This window comes from Palaemon carinicauda, chromosome 26, assembly GCF_036898095.1.
Source record: "Palaemon carinicauda isolate YSFRI2023 chromosome 26, ASM3689809v2, whole genome shotgun sequence".
Classification (NCBI taxonomy): domain Eukaryota; kingdom Metazoa; phylum Arthropoda; class Malacostraca; order Decapoda; family Palaemonidae; genus Palaemon; species Palaemon carinicauda.
Window position 1 is genome coordinate 82,744,803 of NC_090750.1, and position 22,375 is coordinate 82,767,177.

The 22,375-nt window shown below is 44.5% G+C and overlaps 1 long non-coding RNA gene across 1 annotated transcript; it reads right to left on the reverse strand.

The window, feature by feature from the left end:
* Positions 1-1,561: 1,561 nt before the first annotated feature.
* Positions 1,562-16,306, reverse strand: LOC137619634 (uncharacterized). The gene is made up of 4 exons (XR_011039943.1): positions 16,034-16,306; positions 15,313-15,590; positions 3,272-5,436; positions 1,562-2,664 (listed from the first exon to the last, which is right to left on the reverse strand). It is a non-coding gene; the product is annotated as an uncharacterized lncRNA (long non-coding RNA).
* Between the last annotated feature and the right edge of the window lie 6,069 nt (positions 16,307-22,375).

A 22,375-nucleotide genomic window follows, 5' to 3' on the forward strand; every position in this document is an offset into this window, starting at 1 on the left:
AACACTTAAAACTAATCTTAAACTCATTCTCATCAATTGCAAAACACTAAACCTAACTTTTTTTACAGTTTCAAGTACACAATACCAATGTTGGTTTATGAAATTTTCTCAAAACCAAACTTTAAAGACATATTGATGGCATCTAAGAACTAAAAACTTCACTTATCAACTCGGTAAACAATTAAGGTAAATGTCAAATGGAAAAGAATTATTGGCTAATATGAAACTCATCACTAACCATTAAACCTGCTGCCAAATTTAAGATTTAAAATAAAAGTCTGGTATGTTCTTGAATAGTTCTAGAAATTTACTCCGTGTCATCTGGATATATACGATCTAAGATTACTTGTGGATTCAAAGAGTAAAACGTTGATAAAAGATTATAAAGGAAACTGCTCTAAGTGTGACTAAAAAGTTTGTCTGGAAGCATAGACAAAAAGAAAGTCAAGTTATCCTTATAGAAAAACTATCAAGTTAGATGGTGAGGATCATCACATTGAAAAATGAAGTAAAAAAGAAGAAAAGAACAGATTTTGATGTCAAAGGACTGAATCAACTTACAACTTTAAAACCAAATAGATTATTTGATTTCTGAAAAAGCTGGGTTTTCTCGATACTCTGCGATGACGATAACAACCAATAAACCACAAGCTTTGTAAACAAACATCAATAATCATTAAGAAGAAATTTGACTAACTAATCCTTAAGGATTCTGATATCTTGCTTTGCATTACCAATAACAAGGTTGTGGTATCCTATTGGAAACGTCCCTGCCTTGCAATCTGCTGGACAGGAGTTCGACACCAAATCAAGCTTGATAGTTTCTCGTAGTGTCTGCAACCTCACCATCCTTGTGAGCTAAGGATGGGGAGGGTTTGGGGGAGCCTATAGGTCTACCTGCTGAGTCATTAGCAGCCATTGCCTGGCCCTCCCTGTTCCTAGCTTTGGTGGAACAGGGTGATCATAAACAAAACACAAGAAGGGAAAAGCCAACAAATCCATGGAAATCCATCACAGGCTTTCCATATAATCACCAGAATCAAAAAGACTTGACACTATGCAAGTGTGGGAAGTTGAATTTGGGTGATACTACTAAAACTTGCTAAGTAAGCGACAAAAACTAGGATTAAAGTTCGCCAATTCAAGATTATTTGAGTTGTACTTTTAATAATTACATCTATAGTACCTTCTGAATAGACTAACAAAATCCTCAATAGCATAGAGATCAAATGTAAAGCAAAACTAGTAAAAACCATGTAATAACCACATTAAATAGGGCAGAAATAGTTCAGTAACCAGACTGAAATCTATATCCATGAATGGATATGACTGAAATATTCTGACTACACTGACAAAACCTTCCACAGTAGAATAGCTTCAAATTAAAAGCATTACTAATAACAGCCATGCAGTTATCAGATTATGGTAAATAGGTCATGAAGCCTAATACAATAGAGCAATATTCCTCATGTCAGACTTAAATATCCATAAATTCAGACATTTTTTATCATCAGAAGAAAAACTTAGGGAAGAAAGTTCAACGAATTACTCCCAAAAGGAGTACAGTAAACTTAAAACAGAAAATTCAACGAGATGAACTCATTAAACCACAACAGACTAAGAACAAAAATCAAAATTAGTAGAAAGCACACTTCCAAGATGTACGACTTAAGAAGACCTATTAGGACAATTATTTTGTAATTTTATCCTATGGGAATAGAAGTTGCATTGAAATTAAAATCAAGTGGAAAGTTCAAGCATTAAACCTTTTGACTGAAAAAAATCATTAACTATCCTAGGAACAATATTCTTGCTAACCAACAAATCAATATTTTAGAATATAAAATTTGTCCTTTTTAAAAATCAAAGCTACTTTATTATTAAGTTTCTATATGAAATTTACAAGAGCTTTTAACTTCGTATAATAAGCCTTTCATTGAATACTTTTCTCCTAAATACCAATGCATTGATGAGAATGAGATATACGGATGAGGCTCTAAGTACAAATGCACAAGATAACAAGACCCAATGTATCAAGTTGTTAGAAGTGAATACAAAACATCAATAAGTGAATTAAAAGGAAATAGCTCAATTTCAAATAATGAATTCTTTAAGAGTAAAATGAAAAATCAATTGGTCTGCAAAATGATTATGATATTACCTTCAAGAATAAGTCTTTAACATTACCTTTAAAAACTGACCTTACTGAAAAGTAAACCAGAAATAAAAATACTTAGAGCCTCATTGTGACATGTTAATACGAAACTACCCTATTCTTAAAATCAAGAAACCATCCCTAAAATCGATTGGATTGCATATTAGAATTTGGGCCAGAGGCCAGGCACCGGAACTGGCACGACAATATAGCCCCTTCCCTACAATCAAAAGTCCGTTTCATAATCATTCTTATGTAAGAGAGTCATCATATGAAACTTCATTTGTGGTGGAAGACAGGAGAGGGTGGGCTCTGGTACCCAAGCAGTACCAGCCAAATTCAACCGGGTCCCTCGTCAGGTAAGGAAGGACAAGGAGGAAAAATATCCCCTTTTGTTTCTTTTTGGATCTCTCATAATGGGAGGAAGTACCATGGTAGATAGATAGAATTGAGTCTCTGATTTCCATCAACGCCCAAATATCCCACTGAATTAGGCCACCATGTTCATCCTGAAAGAAAGTAAAAAAGAAAGTAATAATGTATTCCACCGATAACTCAGAAAAAAATGATATCACATTGAGCAAAAGGTAAGGTATTGAAGGGAATGAAAGGTCATGTTTGGGCTGAAATTTAATCTTGAAAATGCATATAAAAGTTAGCCCAATGAAAATCGAGATTGTTTGTAATGTCGGTTCTAAATGCAGCAAAACTTAAGTAATTTAATTTTGTTTAGATTTATCATTTCTCTCTCTCTCTCTCTCATGAACTTTTACTGCAAAAAATTTCCTCAGAAAATAAAAACATTTGATTACAATTAACTGTTACAGATAGATAAAGGGAGACAAAAAAAATCCAGTCATTGCTATAAAAAGGAAATTTTTTCCCAGTAACTATCTTCGTATGCTTGATATTACCATTGATGGAGAGATGAGACCTACACACTTATTTGAATACACATAACCATGGCATTTGGTGAACCATAAAGTATACGCCATTTAGATTTTAAATTCCTTACTATGGTAAAACCCTGAAATTAACATTAAATTTCTTCTTAAAAGACTATATCTTTAGTCTTTCCAATATCAAGTAGAAGTTTGATACTGAACACTATCTCACCTGTGTTGTATTTTCTGAGAAAGTAGACTTCAAGCTGGAGGACAGCAAACCAAGCAATATCTGCACCAAAAGACTTCAAAGAGGTTCATCATCATCATCATTTAGGTATGCCTTCCTATCACACATCATCCTTGGGCACTGGGAATTCTTGGGACTCCTGAAACCTTTTGCCTTTGCGAACACTGTCCAAAGTAATTACAAAGCCTAGAAATCAAGCTATATTCTCTCCAAAGAAAAATGTCATGGTTGAGGCGATGCCATCATCATCATCCAGATGCCATATCCCCAAGGACGCCAGCAATCACAGCTTTCCACTCCTCTTTATTTCCAGCTCTCTGCAGCAACTGGGCAGCATAAATTCTTCCTCCAGTCAAACTTACCAATCCATCCATATACATTTGACTAGGTCTTCCTTTCGGCCTCCTTCTATCGATTTTACCAGTGAGAGAAAGATATGTTCTAATTCTTGTCTTTTCACTATGTGGCCCACAAACCACACTTGCCTACCACTCACTGAAGCTAAAAGGTCTTTCTCAACTCCCAACCTCTCCAATACCTCCTCATAATTTTCCTCTCAGTCCATGATATTTTTAGCATTCTTCTCCACAAACACACTTTTGCAACCTGTAACCTCTCATTATCTGCTTTCCTCAAGGTGAAAGTTTCACAGTACGAAACATTTCACAAACCTTAAATTCACAGATATTTTCGAGTTGGTGACCAATTTCTTGATTTGGCCAAATACATCTTTAGCCATGGATATTCTCCTCTTAACTTCTATATTTGGATTTTCCATGAATTGTAACAGAGCATCCTGAATAATCAAAATGATTCGGTTGTTTGACAGTTGCAGCATTGCTCCTTATATATGTTCATGGGGGGATTTCATCTTTGGTGATAACCATAACTTCTATTTTCTTAATATTTAGTGACTAACCTCTTCTGCTTGACTGGTCTAAAGTATTGATTAAAGATTGAAGTTTATCCTGGCAACTCAGCAACAAGTGCTGCATTGTCAGCATATCAGATGTTATAAATACTGACTCCTCCAACCTTAATTCCTTCAATATCTCTCAGATCTTGAGATCAGGTGATAACACATAGCTCTGTCTCACACCTCTCTTGATGTGCTGAGTCTCTGATTCACCATTTTCTACTTTCACTGATGCCCCTTGATTCCAATATCACTAACAAACACAAGCCATTGAACAGTTTGAAAGAAGCTGTCCACCAGTGAATCTAACCACAGTAAGATATCATCAACACATTTAGTTAGTCTTGTATGTGAGAGACAATCTCATTGTATCGTCCAGATGCAATGTAGCCTTGTACCAGCACCTTCCCCATGGAGTGATATATGTGGTTAGAAGACAGTACTGAATTAAGCATGAATGTACACACTATGATAGCCATTCCATGCACCAAGGACTATCTTTCTCTTCCCATGAGGCACTGATCTGTTCTGGTAAAGTGGTGACGGAATATGACGAGTTTCCTTGGTGGTGGTGGTGCATGGGTGTGTGTGTGTGTGTGTTAAGGGCTGAAAGCCAACCACGCGGCATAGCTTTACATTCTTCTTGGTACATATCACCATCTGGTGGCAGCAAGTTACAGATTCTTCAATAGGCAATGGTTCTATCTGAAGTCATCAGTTGTGTATATACACCAAGGGCTGAGAAAGAATACAGGAGGCACCTTATAGAAGAAAGGGGGATCGCTTGTCCAGATCAAAGGTCTGTATGACCATTGTCAAATATAATGGTTAAAATCAAAGTGGCCAGTGTACCTATTTAATACTCTTAATTATGAGGTACACCGGTCTGTTGCAATGCATGATTGCAATGCTAATCTATGTTCTGAGACCCCATACACCAGTGTTGCATTATAAGACTGTAATGTCAAATGTAATGGTCAGGATCATAAACGCTAGTGCGCCAATTTAATAATGCAAGACAAGGTATAGAGACCTCATTCGAATCTTGCATTGTAAGACTGCAACCGCAACTTAAATGGCCGACTATTTACTTGAGCAGCTAGAATCTCACTTGACTGACCTTCATCACATACATGCCAGGCCTTCAAATCATGGTGATGACTGCTGTCATATATTAGAACTCTGTCCATTTGTTCAAACCTGTTAACTGAGGAACAATGACAACGGTCATCTGAAATATGTTATTTTCATTAGTAAAATAAATTTTTGAATATACTTACCCGATAATCATGTAGCTGTCAACTCCGTTGCCCGACAGAATTCTACGGAAGGGATACGCCAGCTATCACTATACTAGAAGGGGGTGTACTCACCAGCGCCACCTGTGGCCAGGTACTGCAGTACTTCTTGTTGACACCACCTCAATTTTTCCTCGGTCCACTGGTTCTCTATGGGGAGGAAGGGTGGGTCAATTAAATCATGATTATCGGGTAAGTATATTCAAAAATTTATTTTACTAATGAAAATAAAATTTTTCAATATTAAACTTACCCGATAATCATGTAGCTGATTCACACCCAGGGGGGTGGGTGAAAACCAGTGTACATGACTATAAGATAGCTAAGTATCCCGTATTTCATATAATCAGTTATTCAAAATAACAATGAAATAATAAGTACCTGGTAAGGAAGTCGACTTGAACCATTACTCTGCCTTTAATAAGTTCGTCTTCCTTACTGAGCGCAGCGTTCCTCTTAGGAGGCTGAATCAACTCTAAGGTGCTAAAGTATACAGGGCTGCAACCCATACTAAAGGACCTCTACACAACCTCTAACCCAGGCGCTTCTCAAGAATGAATTGACCACCCGCCAAATCAAAAAAGGATGCGGAAGGCTTCTTAGCCTACCGTAACAACCCAAAAAACAACAATAAAAGCATTCAAGAGAAAGGTTAAAAAAAGGTTATGGGATTAAGGGAATGTAGTGGCTGAGCCCTCACCTACTACTGCACTCGCTGCTACGAATGGTCCCAGGGTGTAGCAGTTCTCGTAAAGAGACTGGACATCTTTAAGATAAAATGATGCAAACACTGACTTGCTCCTCCAATAAGTTGCATCCATAATGCTCTGCAGAGAACGGTTCTGATTAAAGGCCATCGAAGTGGCTACAGCTCTCACTTCGTGGGTCCTTACCTTCAGCAAAGCAAGGTCTTCATCCTTCATGTGAGAATGGGCTTCTCTAATCAGAAGCCTTAAATTATACGAAACTCCGTTTCTGGACATAGGCATCGAAGGTTTCTTGATTGCACACCATAAGGCTTCTGACTGTCCTCGTATAGGTTTTGACCTATTAAGATAATATTTCAGAGCTCTGACAGGGCAAAGAACTCTTTCTAGCTCGTTACCCACCATGTTGGAAAGGCTAGGAATTTCAAACGATCTAGGCCAAGGACGTGAAGGAAGTTCATTCTTAGCTAAAAATCCGAGCTGTAAAGAACATGTTGCAGATTCGGATGTGAACCCAATGTTCTTGCTGAAGGCGTGAACCTCACTAACTCTTTTAGCTGTTGCAAGGCAGACGAGGAAAAGTCTTGAGGGTAAGGTCTTTGAAGGAAGCTGACTGGAGAGGTTCGAACCTAGGAGACATAAGGAACCTTAAGACTACGTCTAGATTCCAGCCTGGAGTGGATAAACGACGTTCTTTAGAAGTCTCGAAAGATTTAAGGATGTCTTGAAGGTCCTTGTTGGAAGAAAGGTCCAAACCTCTGTGGCGGAGAACTGAAGCCAACATACTTCTGTACCCCTTAATCGTAGGAGCCGAAAGGGATCTCTCATTCCTTAGATGTAATAGGAAGTCAGCTACTTGGGTTACAGAGGTATTGGTAGAGGAAACTGCATTGGCTCTACACCAGCTTCGGAAGACTTCCCACTTGGATTGGTAGACTCTACGAGTGGATACCCTCCTTGCTCTGGCAATCGCTCTGGCTGCCTCCTTCGAAAAGCCTCTAGCTCTAGCGAATCTTTCGACAGTCTGAAGGCAGTCAGACGAAGAGCGTGGAGGTTTGGGTGTACCTTGTCTACGTGAGGTTGACGTAGAAGGTCCACTCTTAGAGGGAGAGTCCTGGGAACGTCGACCAGCCATTGTAGTACCTCTGTGAACCATTCTCTTGCAGGCCAAAGGGGAGCAACCAGCGTCAGCCGTGTCCCTTCGTGCGAGACGAACTTCTGAATGACTCTGTTGATGATCTTGAACGGTGGGAATGCGTAAAGGTCGAGATGGGACCAATTCAGCAGAAAAGCATCCACGTGAACTGCTGCTGGGTCTGGAACTGGGGAACAGTACAAAGGAAGCCTCTTGGTCATGGAGGTGGCAAACAGATCTATCGTAGGCTGACCCCACAAGGTCCAAAGTCTGTTGCACACGCTCTTGTGAAGGGTCCATTCCGTGGGGATGACTTGATCTTTTCTGCTTAGGCGATCTGCTGAGACGTTCATGTTGCCCTGAATGAACCTCGTTACCAGAGTGAGGTTTTGACTTCTTGACCAAATGAGGAGGTCCCTTGCTATCTCGTACAGGTTCCTCGAATGGGTCCCTCCCTGCTTGGAGATGTAAGCCAAGGCTGTGGTGTTGTCGGAGTTCACCTCCACCACCTTGCCTAGCAGGAGGGACTTGAAGTTCATTAGGGCCATATGAACTGCCAGCAGCTCCTTGCAGTTGATGTGGAGCGTTTCCTGTTCCTTGTTCCATGTTCCCGAGCATTCCTGTCCGTTCAAGGTCGCGCCCCAGCCCGAGTCTGATGCATCCGAGAAGAGATGAAGATTGGGGGTCTGAATCGCTAACGATAAGCCCTCCTTGAGAAGGAGGTTGGTCTTCCACCACAAGAGAGTGGTCTTCATCTCTTTGGTGACAGGAATAGAGACTGCTTCGAGCGTCAAATCCTTGTCCCAATGAGCTGCTAGATGGAATTGGAGAGGGCGGAGGTGGAGTCTCCCTAACTCGACGAACAGGGCTAACGATGACAGGGTCCCTGTTAGACTCATCCACTGTCTCACCGAGCAACTGTTCCTCTTCAGCATGCTCAGGATGCATTCTAGGGCTTGGCTTATCCTTGGGGCCGATGGAAAAGCCCGAAAAGCCTGACTCCGAATCTCCATTCCCAGGTAAACTATGGATTGGGAGGGAATGAGCTGGGACTTTTCTAAGTTGACTAATAGACCCAGTTCCTTGATCAAGTCCAAAGTCCAGTTGAGACTCTCCAGACAGCGACGACTCGTGGAGGCTCTTAACAGCCAGTCGTCTAAATAAAGGGAGGCTCTGATGTCCGATAAGTGGAGGAATTTTGCAATATTCCTCATCAGATGCGTAAACACCATAGGAGCTGTGCTTAGGCCAAAACACAGGGCTTGGAATTGGTACACAACCTTTCCAAAAACGAATCTCAGGAAAGGTTGGGAGTCTGGATGAATAGGAACGTGAAAGTAAGCGTCTTTCAGATCCAACGAGACCATCCAGTCCTCCTGCCTGACCGCTGCTAGGACCGACTTCGTCGTCTCCATAGTGAACGTCTGCTTGGTGACATAAGCATTGAGCGCGCTGACGTCCAGCACCGGTCTCCAACCTCCTGTCTTCTTGGCCACCAGAAAGAGACGGTTGTAGAAGCCCGGGGATTGATGGTCCCGGACTATAACCACTGCCTTCTTCTGTAACAGGAGCGACACCTCCTGGTGTAACGCTAGCCTCTTGTCCTTTTCCTTGTAGTTGGGAGAGAGGTTGATGGGAGAAGTGGTCAGAGGGGGTTTGCGGCAGAATGGTATCCTGTAACCCTCCCTTAGCCACTTGACAGACTGGGCGTCTGCACCTCTTCTTTCCCAAGCTTGCCAGAAGGTCTTGAGTCTGGCTCCTACTGCTGTCTGGAGAGGAGGAGAGTCAGTGTTTGCCTTTTGAAGTCTTGGGACCTTTCCTAGACCTGCTCCTGGAAGAGTCTGGACGGGAGCTTCCTCGGCTGGGGGCTCTGCCACGAAAGGGCGGAATAAACCTTGTAGCAGGAGTATCGGCCACTGGGGTGCGATAAGTTCTGGGAACTGAGGGAGCAACCTTAGCCTTACGAGCTGAAGAGGCCACAAGATCATGAGTGTCCTTCTGAATCAGGGCCGCAGACAAATCCTTGATAAGCTCTTCGGGGAACAAGAACTTAGAAAGCGGAGCAAAAAGGAGTTGAGACCTTTGACAAGGTGTGATGCTAGAAGAAAGAAAAGTGCAAAGTTGCTCCCTTTTCTTAAGAACTCCTGACACAAACATTGAAGCAAGCTCGCCGGACCCATCCCGAATTGCTTTATCCATGCAGGACATTATAAGCATGGCTGAGTCCTTGTCCGCAGGGGTGGTCTTCTTGCTCAAGGCTCCCAGGCACCAGTCAAGAAAATTGAAAATCTCAAAGGCACGAAATACCCCCTTTAAGAAGTGGTCTAAGTCGGAAAAGGTCCAGCAGACCTTAGAGCGCCTCATCGCTGATCTACGAGGAGAGTCGACCAAACTTGAGAAGTCAGCCTGGGCAGAGGCAGGGACTCCCAAGCCTGGTTCCTCTCCTGTGGCATACCATACGCCCGCCTTAGAAGTCAGCTTAGTAGGTGGGAACATAAAGGAAGTCTTCCCTAGTTGCTGTTTGGACTGCAACCAATCCCCTAATATTCTTAAAGCTCTCTTAGAGGATCTAGCAAAGACGAGCTTAGTATAGGCCGACTTAACAGGTTGCATGCCCAGCGAAAACTCAGATGGAGGAGAGCGGGGGGTAGCAGAAACAAAATGGTCCGGGTATACCTCTCTGAAAAGAGCCAGGACCTTACGAAAGTCAATGGGTAGAGGAGAAGACTTGGGTTCCTCCACGTCCGAAGAGGGATCTAGGTGCGCAGCTTCCTCCTCAGAAACCTCATCACCAGAGTGTAGCGAAGTGAGAGGTAAAGTAACAGCGGTATGCTGAACAGCAGAATCTTGACAAGCGGGTGCATAAACACTTGCGGTTTCATCCTCAAGTCTCTGTTGTTGAATTAAAACCTGAGGTTCAGGCTGCAAAGACTGGTCAAGAAGTGTAGAGGAAGGTAGGTGCATGGGTTGAGGTGGCTGACTCCTAGCATGAGCTTCCTGTCTCAAGTGTTGCGCTTGCTGCAAGGGTTGTGGATGCGCAGTAGCAGGTTCCTGACTCACGAGTTGAGGTTCTTGAGGTGTGAGCTGCGAGAGTTGAGGTAGTGGCTGCGCAGAACTCAGTTCCTGTCTCACGAGTTGAGGTTCCTGAGGTGCTAGCCTCAAGAGTTGAGGCTCTCGCCTTGAGGAGAGTTGAGGTCGCTGCAGCGAGGGCTGAGGTGGTTGCCTCATGGATGGAAGAGGTTGTCGTACCTCAAGAGGTTGCTGCCTCGATGGTCTAACCGCAAGAGGAAGAGGAGGAAGTAAGGCATAAGACTCCTGTTCCCATTGTTGAGGTTGTCTTAAGGAAGGTGGAGGTTGCTGCACACCGCTGGTAACTGGCAACTCCGAACGCGGTAAGGTAGCCTGAGGAACCTCAACTTCGTACGCCTGGCAGACTGGACTGCGGTGAGGCGGAGCGCTCGCAGGCGGAGGTGTAACCTTCTCAGCCTGAAACTCACGCATTAAGACCGCAAGCTGTGACTGCATGGACTGCAGCAAAGTCATCTTGGGGTCAACAGACGCTAAGGTCTGCTGAGGCAAAGCCTTAACAGAAGATGAGGTCTGCTGAGGCATCGCCTTACCTCTCTTAGGAGGTGTGCAGTCACCTGATGACTGAGGAGAGTCAGAGCTAATCCAATGACTGCATCCGGGTTGTAGAACTCTTGAGGTCTGGACTTTACGTTTAAGAGGTCTAGAGACCTGAGTCCAGCGTTTTCTCCCCGATATTTCTTCTGCAGACGAGTAAAATACGGGCTCAATCGTCTGCGGGTGGGAGTGACGGTCTCTGTAAGACACGCCCGCAACCACCGAGGATACTTCTGTGCGCCGATCAAGGCCTGCCGAACCCTTTTGCCCTTCGACATTGCTTCTCCCCTGGGCTTGGGAGCTTGCAAGAGGTCCCGGACTGGGAGGACGACTGGCACGCACAGAAGTACCCTCACGCACAACACTGACACTGACACTAGCACTCGGCACCGCACTGACACTAGCACTTGGCACAGCACTGGCACTACCACCTCCCACTGCACTTTTGACCTTAAGCTCTTTGACGTCTGCCAAGAGAGACTTATGGTCACTAACTACCGATTCCACTTTGTCACCTAAAGCCTGAATGGCACGCAAAACATCGGACATATCAGGCTGAGCACAAATAGTAGGTTCGGGGGTAGCCACTACAGGGGGAGGAAAAGGTTGAGGATCATGAGGTGAGGAAAAAAGTGAAGAGCGAGAAGAACTCCTCCTAACTCTCTCTCTCTCTAACTTAGTTGAATATTTAAGGAATCGAACAAACTCAAGTTCCGAAAGTCCGGCGCATTCCTCACATCGATCTTCCAACTGACAGGGTCTTTCCCTACAGTCGGAACAAGCGGTGTGAGGATCAACCGAGGCCTTCGGAATACGCCTATTACAAGACCTACATCGTCTATGGGGTGGGGCTTGTGAAAGGTCGGACATCTTGAATCAAAGAGCTAGTCAAGGGGGATTCCAAATCAAGCAAAAGATCGTTAACCATTAATCAAAGCAAAATAAAAGCTATCTAAGCTAATAGAAAAGTTTCCAGTATAGCGAAAGCTGAAATCTTAGAGAAATACAGTACTTCACCAAAAACCGTGAACAATACTCCAAAATTATAAGCGTATCCAAGAACGTCTTGCCGGAAGCACGACAGAGGAAAAATTGAGGTGGTGTCAACAAGAAGTACTGCAGTACCTGGCCACAGGTGGCGCTGGTGAGTACACCCCCTTCTAGTATAGTGATAGCTGGCGTATCCCTTCCGTAGAATTCTGTCGGGCAACGGAGTTGACAGCTACATGATTATCGGGTAAGTTTAATATTGAAAAATGAATAGATAATATTACTACCATGCGAGTGAAAAATAATGTTCAATAAAATGTAAGCTTTGTAATTAAACTGTCATATTCCTTTAACCATTTGGTCCATCTTGTGGGTCTAGTACTTACACTTGATTGTTGTGTGCGTTTGCCACCTTCTTCTGTACAGTTTTTATATAAATATCTTGTTTTTTATTTCTTTCTTAGAAAGTAGATTATCTCATTTTTTATTTCTTTCTTAGAAAGTAGATTATCTCATTTTTTATTTCTTTCTTAGCAAGTAGATTATCTCATTTTTTATTTCTTTCTTAGCAAGTAGATTATCTCATTTCTAAGTATTTGTGCTATACATTTGATGGTTATTATTTCCAATTCTCTTGCAGCTCACCTCCATCACTGTGCCCATGCAACAACAACAAAATAAAGCACTTAAAACTAATATAATTCTCATTCTCATCAATATCGAAGCACCTAACATAACCTCTTTTACAGTTCCAAGTACATACTACCGCTGTTGGCTTATCTAATTTTCTTGACCCTACACTTAATAAACATAATAATAGCATCAAAGAAGGAAAACCTTCACATATCAACTCGGTAAACAATTAAGGTAAATAAGGTAAATAATAAGTGGGAAAAAGTTATTGGCTAATGTGACTCATTACTATCTCTAATAAACATGTTGCCATATTAACATTTGAAATTAAACTTTGATATTCCCTCAAATAATTGTAGAGTCAAGAGATGTCTAAACTACAAAAAATCACCTTAATCTTTCTCTTTTACTTCTGAATCCACTATGAAAGCATCTGGGTAAGTGTTATTCAAGACTGGATTCAAATAATACAACACTGATTACAGATAAGAAAGGAAATTGCCCTCAGGGCAACTAAAACATTTGCCTGGAAGCATAGGGGAGAGAAAGAAGTTAAACTATCCTTATAGAAAAACCACAAAATTAGATGGTGAGGATCATCATACTAGTTGAATAATGCAATTGAAAAGCGTAAGGAAAAGACAGATTTTGATGCAAAAGGACTGAATCAGCATTCAACTTAAAAGCCAAATAGATTCTTTTAATGTTTAAGAAAGCTTGGTTTCCTCGATACCATGTGGTGACAATGGCAACCACTAAACCAAATGCTTTATAAACAGACAATGGCAACCACTAAACCAAATGCTTTTTAACAGACAATGGCAACCACTAAACCAAATGCTTTATAAACAGACAATGGCAACCACTAAACCAAATGCTTTATAAACAGACAATGGCAACCACTAAACCAAATGCTTTATAAATAGACAATGGCAACCACTAAACCAAATGCTTTATAAACAGACAATAGCAACCACTAAACCAAATGCTTTATAAACAGACAATGGCAACCACTAAACCAAATACTTTATAAACAACCATCAATAACCATTAAGAAGAAATGCTGCTAACTATTCCTCAAGGATTTTGAAAGCTTGCTCTGGAAGAACAGTCTGAAGAATAAAACATTCATTCAAAAGAAGCCATCACAATAGGTAAACCAGAAACTCTAAATGATGTCCTCATAATACCAATAACAGAGAGCAAGAATATAGAAGCCAACCAAACCCTGGATATCCATAACAAGCTCCCTATTGATTCACAGAATTACAAAGACTTCACATTAATGTATTCAGAGTGGAAAGTTGAACCTGATTAATATTACTGTACTAAAACTGTAGATAAGCGACAAAAAGTTGGATGGAAGCTTGACCATTCAAGACGATTTGAATTGTCCTTTCAATGTTTTCTCCAGTACTTTTAGCTTCCGACTAGATTAACACAATCTTCCATAGTTGAGAGTCCCCTAATGTAATCAAAACTAGTAACAACCATGTAATGATCATATTACATAGGATAAACTCCAGCACAGAAAATCAGTATTTCAGATACCAGACAGAAATCTATATCCATGAATGGAAATGACTGAAATATTCTGACTAGACTGACAAAACCCTCCACAGTAGAATAGCTTCAAATTAAAAGCATTACTAATACAAGAGGTCATAAATTCAAGTACAATAAAGCAATATTCCACATACCAGACTTGAAATAAATATCCATAAATGCACAAGACCTTTTCATCATTAGCAGAAACTTTTAGGGATCTTCCACGGAATTACCCAAAGAAGACTACAGTAAACTTAAAAAGAAAAATCAACATGAATGAATTCATTACACCTCAACAGACTAAGAACCAGAATTAAGATTAGTAGAATGTACATTTCAAAGATGTACGCCACAAGACCTATAAAGTCAAGCAGTTTGTCATTTTGTCCTCTGGAAATACAAGTAGCATTGAAATGGAAAGCAAGTGGAAAGATCAAGCAGTAATCTTTTCGACTGAATAAACCACATTACTTTTCTGATAAATAACCTCTTATATTAAAGGTAAAAGGTTAAAGGTGTCTGATTTCAGTTCCAGTTTCATCAGAATAGATGCTTACCAGAATGTCAGCTGGGCAAGTCCAAACCCCCAAATGAGGTGCCCAAGCACAGCAGTGGCCTCCCCAGTACATAGCTTAAACTTGCGGTCCCGGGATAGGATCGATCTGCTGCTATGCGAATGCTGGGCGAACACATGGTAGTATATCTAATTTTCAAACAGTAACTATCCTAGAAACACTATTCCTGCTTACCAACAAATAATTAGTCTAAAATAAAGAATTTGTCCTTTTTCAAAATTAAAACTATTTTGTGATTAAGTTCTTGAGCAATTTAAGAGAGCTTTTAACCTTTCATTGAATACTATTTCCTAGATACCAATGCTTTGATGAGAATGAGATTTAAAGATGGGGCTCTAAGTACAAAGGCACAAGATAACAAGAAACATGGGATCAAATTGAACTGAAATATCAAATTCTTTAAAAAGTTAAATGGAAAATCAAATGGTCAGTAGGATGATTATAGCAATATTTTTAAGAACTAACCCTTAACATAATGTTTAAGAACTAAATTCACTGTAAAGTAAGCCAGATAAAGATACTTAGAGCCTCATTGCAACATGTTATTACACAATTATTCTTAAAATTAAGAACCATTCCTAAGATAAATGGGATTACGTTGGATTGCATTTAAGAATTTAGGCCGGAGACCAGGTACCACGACTGGTGAGATCCCACTGCATCTTCGCCACCCTCAAAAGTCTGGGAGGAACGTAGAGAGGAGAGGCCCCCTTTTTTGTTTCATTTGTTTGATGTCAGCTACCCTGCAAAATTGGGGGAAGTGCCTCGGTATACGTATGTATGATGAGAAAAAAACATTTTTCTTCCAGAAAACTGAGTCTCTGGTATCCATCTAACGCCCAAATATTTCACTGATGTAGGCGACCATGTTCAACCTGAAAGTAAAATAAAAAATTAACATATTTCACCGATAACTTAGAAATGTCTAATAAATAACTTTCACTAAGGTTTAGAATTTACATTTATCAAAGAACTAATAAAAAATGGCAAGAAGTTCTGAAATTACTTATCAATCATGTATATCCACCAATAATAACTAACAGCTATAAATGAGGGACTGTGTAGGAGGAGGCTGGGTGTAGGTATGCAATTCGTGGCTTTCAATAACAGTTTTACCAATCATCAGTCCCATTTACAGTTTTAGTTAGCAGCCAAGTATGCAAAAGTCATATTTTGTTAGTGAACACCTGATGGATGCAGAACTCTTAATTATGAACTTTATAAATCAAGAGACCTAAACTAAGGTATGTTTATAGTTATTTTCAGATCAACCTTTGTATATGAAGTTAAATAAGAAATATTTTAAAGGTATACTAACCCATAAGCAAAATGGTTAAATGTTTCTCAAACATTATCAGCTCCATTTCATTACTGGGCCAACCTTAAGTCTTCAAACCCTTCACACTTTAGGCGTTATCTGCTACAACTTTGTATGGCTATTTCCCTCAGTACTTCCGGTGGCAGAATTGGCTCCTGAGCCATTGGTGTTTGTGCTGCGACAAAGATGTCTCTTATGTCCATTTCCTTTCTTGTCCGTCTTGCAGTCAGTGCTTGTTGTTTACAGTGCTGTATGTATTCTGGGAACCAGCCAACTGCTGAAAATAGAAAAATAACTGGATGAAATAAATTTTGCTTAAATAATTTTTTTACCGAATAGGTTACAATATATTTAACATGACAAATTCGGAGATAATTTGTATTTTTCCTAACCATACAAACCTTAGCTATTTACATGGGGTATTACTTTCGGCGTAGCTGAAATGACGAGCCATTAGATTTTTAACGAGGGTTCACTACCCTCTCGTTAGTTAGCAAGGGGGTAGGGGAGGTGTAGCCAGCTACCCCTCCCCCCTCACACACCGGTGAACTGATTCACTTCGCTTAGAGGTAGGACTTCACGGGGGACAGGGCTGGCGGGCAAATATGTGTAAATAGCTAAGGTTTGTATGGTTAGGAAAAATACAAATTATCTCCGAATTTGTCATTTGTTCCGTAACCAAAATACAAACCACGCTATTTACATGGGGTGAATTAACCCTTAGGTAGGGTGGAAATTCCAAGCCTTACTGGCTTTGGCTTTGCCCGGGGACTCAGAATCCGAGAGAGTAGCACTCGAGAAAAGGAGTCCCTGCACCTCGCAAATTCCTTGCTCAGCAAGGAACATGCGGCCTACATAAGCTTGTGTGTGAAGGAATGAAGTGTGACTCGTCCTAGGAAGTTGACCTGAAGTCTTTTAGATGGAATTCTAGGTTAGGACATTCCCAATACCACCTCGTCAGAGTATGGGGGACGTGACAGTATTATATTAATACTAGGAACACAAGGAAGCATGGTTTACCTGCAGTGGTTTGAGGTCAGCTATGCAGAGAACCCAGGATGCTGCTTTCCCCAAGAGAGGGGAGGATGAAGAAAAGAGTTAAGGGCCAGACATACTTTTTCATTCATGCAGTCTAAAACCGGGTAACAATGCCCTCAACCTTCTGCTACCTGTCCATTAAGGAGTTTAGACCAGCTGTTGTGCAGCCACCACAGGGCCGATAGAGAAAGTATCGAGGCTCCTGTGGGTCACGTCCTGCAGGTAGTGGGCTGTGAAGGTCGTTTGATGCTTCCACACCCCACCTTGTAGCACCTGCGTCACAGAGAAGTTTCTCTTGAATGCCAGGGACGTTGCGATGCCTCTGACATCGTGTGCTCTAGGGCGACGTGACGGAGGAGGGTCTGGATTCAGGGCATGATGGGTGACCCTTCGAATCCAAGCTGAGATGGTATTCTTGGCGACCCTCCTCTTCGTCCTTCCTGTGCTCACAAACAGGGATTGCACACGAGGACGAACTGCAGCTGTTCTTTTAAGATAATGCCTCAGACTACTTACTGGGCATAGTAGGAGATGGTCTGGGTCATCTGTTACAGAACGAAGACTCGAAATCCTGAAGGAGTCGAACCGTGGGTCCGGAACTCCAGGATTTTGAGTCTTAGCAACAAACTCAGGGACGAACCTGAACGTTACCTCCCCCCATCCCCTTGAATGGGCGACGTCGTACGAGAGACCATGAAATTCAATGACACGCTTGGCTGAAGCCAGAGCGAGCAGAAACAACGTCTTCCAAGTCAGGTAACGATCAGAAGCCTTTCGTAATGGTTCGAATGGAGGTCTCTTAAGAGCCCTGAGAACCCGAACCACGTTCCATGGAGGAGGTCTCACTTCCGACTGAGGGCAGGTAAGTTCGTAGCTTTGTATGAGCAAAGAAAGTTCCAGCAAGGAAGAAATGTCTATTCCTTTCAGCCTGAAGGCCAGGCTTAAGGCTGAGCGATAGCCTTTCACCGCCGAGACCGAAAGGCGCATTTCCTCCCGCAAATATACAAGAAACTCCGCTATTGCTGGAATAGTGGCATCGAGGGGAGAGATACCCCACCCACGACACCAACCACAGACGACTCTCCACTTTGCCTGGTAGACCCCTGCGGATGACTTTCGCAGGTGTCGAGACATCCTCTGCGCAACTTGTTGCGAAAAGCCTCTCTCTGTGAGGAGATGCTGCATAGTCTCCAGGCGTGAAGCCGAAGCGATGCTACGGCTTTGTGGAAGATGTTGCAGTGTGGTTGCCTGAGTAGCTCGTGTCGGGGGGGGGAGTTCTCTATGGAGTTCTGTCAGGAGCTGCAGAAGGTCCGGGAACCACTCCGCATGATGCCATAGCGGAGCTATCAAGGTCATTGACAGGTTGACCGATAGTCTGGTCTTGTTGAGCACCCTTCTCATCAGACAGAACGGTGGGAAGGCGTAGACGTCGATGTTGTCCCACCGTTGTTGGAAAGCATCTTGCCAGAGTGCCTTGGGGTTCGGGACTGGGGAGCAGTACAGCAGCAGCTTGAAGTTCAAGGATGTCGCCAACAGGTCCACTGTCGGGGAACCCCACAAAGTCAGAACTTTGTTGGCTACTAGAGGATCCAAAGACCACTCGGTACTCACTATCTGTGAAGCTCTGCTCAGACTGTCAGCGAGCACATTCCTTTTGCCCGGAAGGAAGCGAGCCAAAAGTGGTATCGAGTGGACTTCGGCCCATCTCAGAATCTCTACTGCAAGATGGGATAGCTGTTGTGAAAAGGTACCTCCCTGCTTGTTGATATAAGCCACTACTGTGGTGTCGTCGCTCATCACCACCACAGAGTGACCCACCAGGGTCTGTTGGAACTCTTGAAGGGCCAGATATACGGCCTTCATTTCTAGCAGATTGATGTGGAGGTACTTTTCTGATTCTGACCATAGGCCTGAGATCCTGTGGTTCAGAATGTGGGCCCCCCACCCTTCTTTTGATGCGTCCAAGAACAGCATCAAATCCAGGGGGAGGACGAGAAGATCCACTCCCTTTCGAAGGTTTCCGTCGGTCAACCACCACTGCAGGTCCGTCCGTTCCACAGGCCCCATAGGGACCGGAATGTCCGGGGAATCGTAGCCTTAATTCTACCGGGACTTGAGCCGCCATTGCAGGGATCTCATCCTGAGGCGGCCGTTTGGAACTAGACGGGCCAGGGAGGACAGGTGACCTAGGAGACGTAACCAAGATTGGGCTAGAAGCTCTTCTCGTCTGAGGAAAGGCTCTGCGACCCTCCTCAGCCTTGCTATCCTGTCGTCTGATGGGAAGGCTTCGTGGAGATTGGTGTCCAATATCATGCCTAGATATAACAATCGTTGAGATGGAAGCAGAGAAGACTTCTCGAGATTTACCATGATCCCTAGATCTTGGCAAAGACCCAGAAGCTTGTCTCGGTGTCGAAGAAGGGTCGACTCCGAGTCTGCCAGGATCAGCCAGTCGTCCAGATAGCGAAGGAGACGGATGCCGATCCTGTGTGCCCACGAAGATATCAGGGCGAACACTCTGGTGAACACCTGTGGTGCTGTGGAGAGACCGAAACACAGCACCTTGAACTGGTAGATCTTGTTGTCTAGGCTGAATCTCAAGTACTTCCTGGAAGAAGGATGGATTGGGATCTGGAAGTACGCGTCCTTTAGATCCAGTGTGCACATGAAGTCTTGCAGTCTCACTGCAAGTGTGACTGTCTCTGCTGTCTCCATGCTGAACGAAGTTTGTTTGACAAACTTGTTCAGGGCTGAGAGGTCGATGACGGGTCTCCAGCCTCCAGACGCCTTCTTTACAAGAAAGAGTCAACTGAAGAAGCCTGGGGAGCCGTCGACGACCTCTTGGAAAGCATCTTTCTTGGGCATGGTCTCGACTTCTGCCCGAAGGGCTAGCCCCTTTGCCGATCCCATGGCATAGGACCTGAACGACACTGGATTCGCTGTCAGGGTAGGTAGAGATGTCGTGAACGGGACGCGATATCCCTGACTGATCACGGAGATCGTCCAGGAATCGGCCCCGAGTTGCTGCCACCTGAATGCGCAACTTTGCAGGCATCCCCCCACTGGTGGACATGCAGGGGGATTGCCAATCCTAGCGTTTGCAGCCTTGGCTGCTCCCTCTAGGATTCTTGCCTCCCCTGGAGGACTTTCCACCCTTCCTGTCTTTGACAAGAAAGGGCTGCTGTTTGGACACCTTTGCCTTTGCTGCCGGAGCCGGTTTCGATGTCCTAGACTGACGAGGCTGCTGTTGTTGAGGTGCTGGAGGCTTGTAGGGTCTGGATGTAAGAGCTCTTTGGAGGAGAGAATCGTGATTCGATTTCCTCCACCTCTCAGCTGTCCGTTCCATATCCTTGGGCTCAAACAGGCTCTTTCCAAGGATGGAAGAGTGTCTGAGCTTGCAGACATCCACGGCTGGGACCTTCGCATGGAACCTCTCGGTCACCGCATCACGACGCTTCAAGATTGAGTTTGCCCCCAAGTTCGAAACTTGGTGAGCTAGAAACTCGATGGTGCGCGTGCCCGAGAGGAGAAAGTCTCCATGGCCTTCCTGGTGCTCTCCTTAGACAAGTCCACGGATCGCAACAGGATGCCCAGAGACCCCAGCCAGACATCCAGCCACAAAGTGGCCTGCATGGCACACTTTGCGACTTTCTCCTGGCTCAAGATCTCTGCAGCCGAGAATGTCACCTGCCGGGCGGTGAGTTTCTCAAGAGAAATTCCCCTGGAAAGCTCTTCCACAGAATGGTGGAGAGGAAGAGCTAAACAAGACTCCCCCATGATCTCAAAGTACCTCCTCTGTTGTACATGACGAGGTGGGAGGAGTTTGTTACCGGCAGAGGAACGGCTGGAGGAGGCTAGTTCGGAGAGCTGGCTCTCAACCTTGTCTCTGGCGCTCTTCATCCCCTGGGACCAGGGCAGAGCCACACTGGCCTTCGGAGGTTTTTGAGTGCCATAGACTTGGTCCAGAACCGTATCCTTGCCTTCGCGAGGGGCGGTCTCCGGATCCTTGAACCTGTTGAGTTGCCTCATCAGATTCAGGACCTGCCAGAAGGCATGCTCCGACTCATGCAGCTCTCCTCCTTGTGGACTGGCAGCAAAGTCTCCTGTCTCCAGCTGCTCTACTTGGGGGACACGTGGACGTTCTCTGGTCGAATCCGGGATGAAGACTTTGGGACGGTCTTCGAGTCCTTGGGCTCCCTCCTAGGAGGGATACAGGACTCCAGTAAAGAAGTCTGAGGGCTCCTCTCTGTTCCCACACGAGACGATTCTCCTACTCGAGGTGGGGTTCCTCCCATTGGAGCCATGGGAGAATGTCTCACCTCGCTGGACTCTCCTGAGGACGGAAAGGCTTCGTCCACAGGAGAAGGAGAAAACATCTGAGACGGGGGAAGGGGCCTTCCTGACGGACTTCTTGGGAGCCATAACCCCAGGAGAAGTAACCACGAAGTTTACTCCTCTCCTTCTCTTCAGCGGAGACGAGGCTGCCTTTGGTTTGAGGCCTAGATCAGCGAGGGCCGGCTTAACAGCCTGGACGACCGCTTTGATCAGAGACCCAAACCAAGGCTGACGGCTGACGGACGCAGCGTCAGCGACTCCCGCTGGAGGGAAGGGGATCGGGCGATCCTTAGGAGTAGACACCACAGGGCCTGCCTGAAAAGAAGAAGAGTGTTGCCTAGACCTCTCTGAAGATTCTTCCTCCTCCTGCAAGTGCGCTGCTCTGCGCTTACGGGGTGGAGATCGTGAAGACGATGGTCTGGAAGTACGCGCTCCAGAAGACTCGCAAGGTTGCCCGTGCTACGAAACCCGGCGGGAATCGCGGTCGAGATCACGCGGGCGCTTGCGCGATGGTAAAATCGCGGGTTCCCGCGCGGGCGAACGTTGGCGCACATGCGAACGGAGATGAAAGTGCGGGTGCGCGTGGGCGAGAGGGTGCATTGGCGAGTGAGCGCGCAGGTGAAAGTGCGCGTGGACGCGCAGGTGAGGGTGCGCGCGGTTGTAAGGGTGAGCGCTGGCGGCCGGGAGAACGACGGCGCGCAGGGGAGCGATGGCGGGGAGCGATGGCGCGTAGCGCGAGAAGGCGACCGACTGCGCACAGGCGAGTTAGCGCGTGGGCGCGTAGGAGACCTTCGGCAATCTGAAGTATGGGCGCGCGGGCGGGCGCGTAGGAGACCTTCGGCAATCTGAAGTATGGGCGCGCGGGCGTGTAAGACACCTTCGGCGATCTAAGGTATGGGCGCGCGGGCAGGCGAAGGATCGCGGGGGCGCGCGGGAGATCGCTGGCGCGGAGTGGGGCAGTCAGGAGAT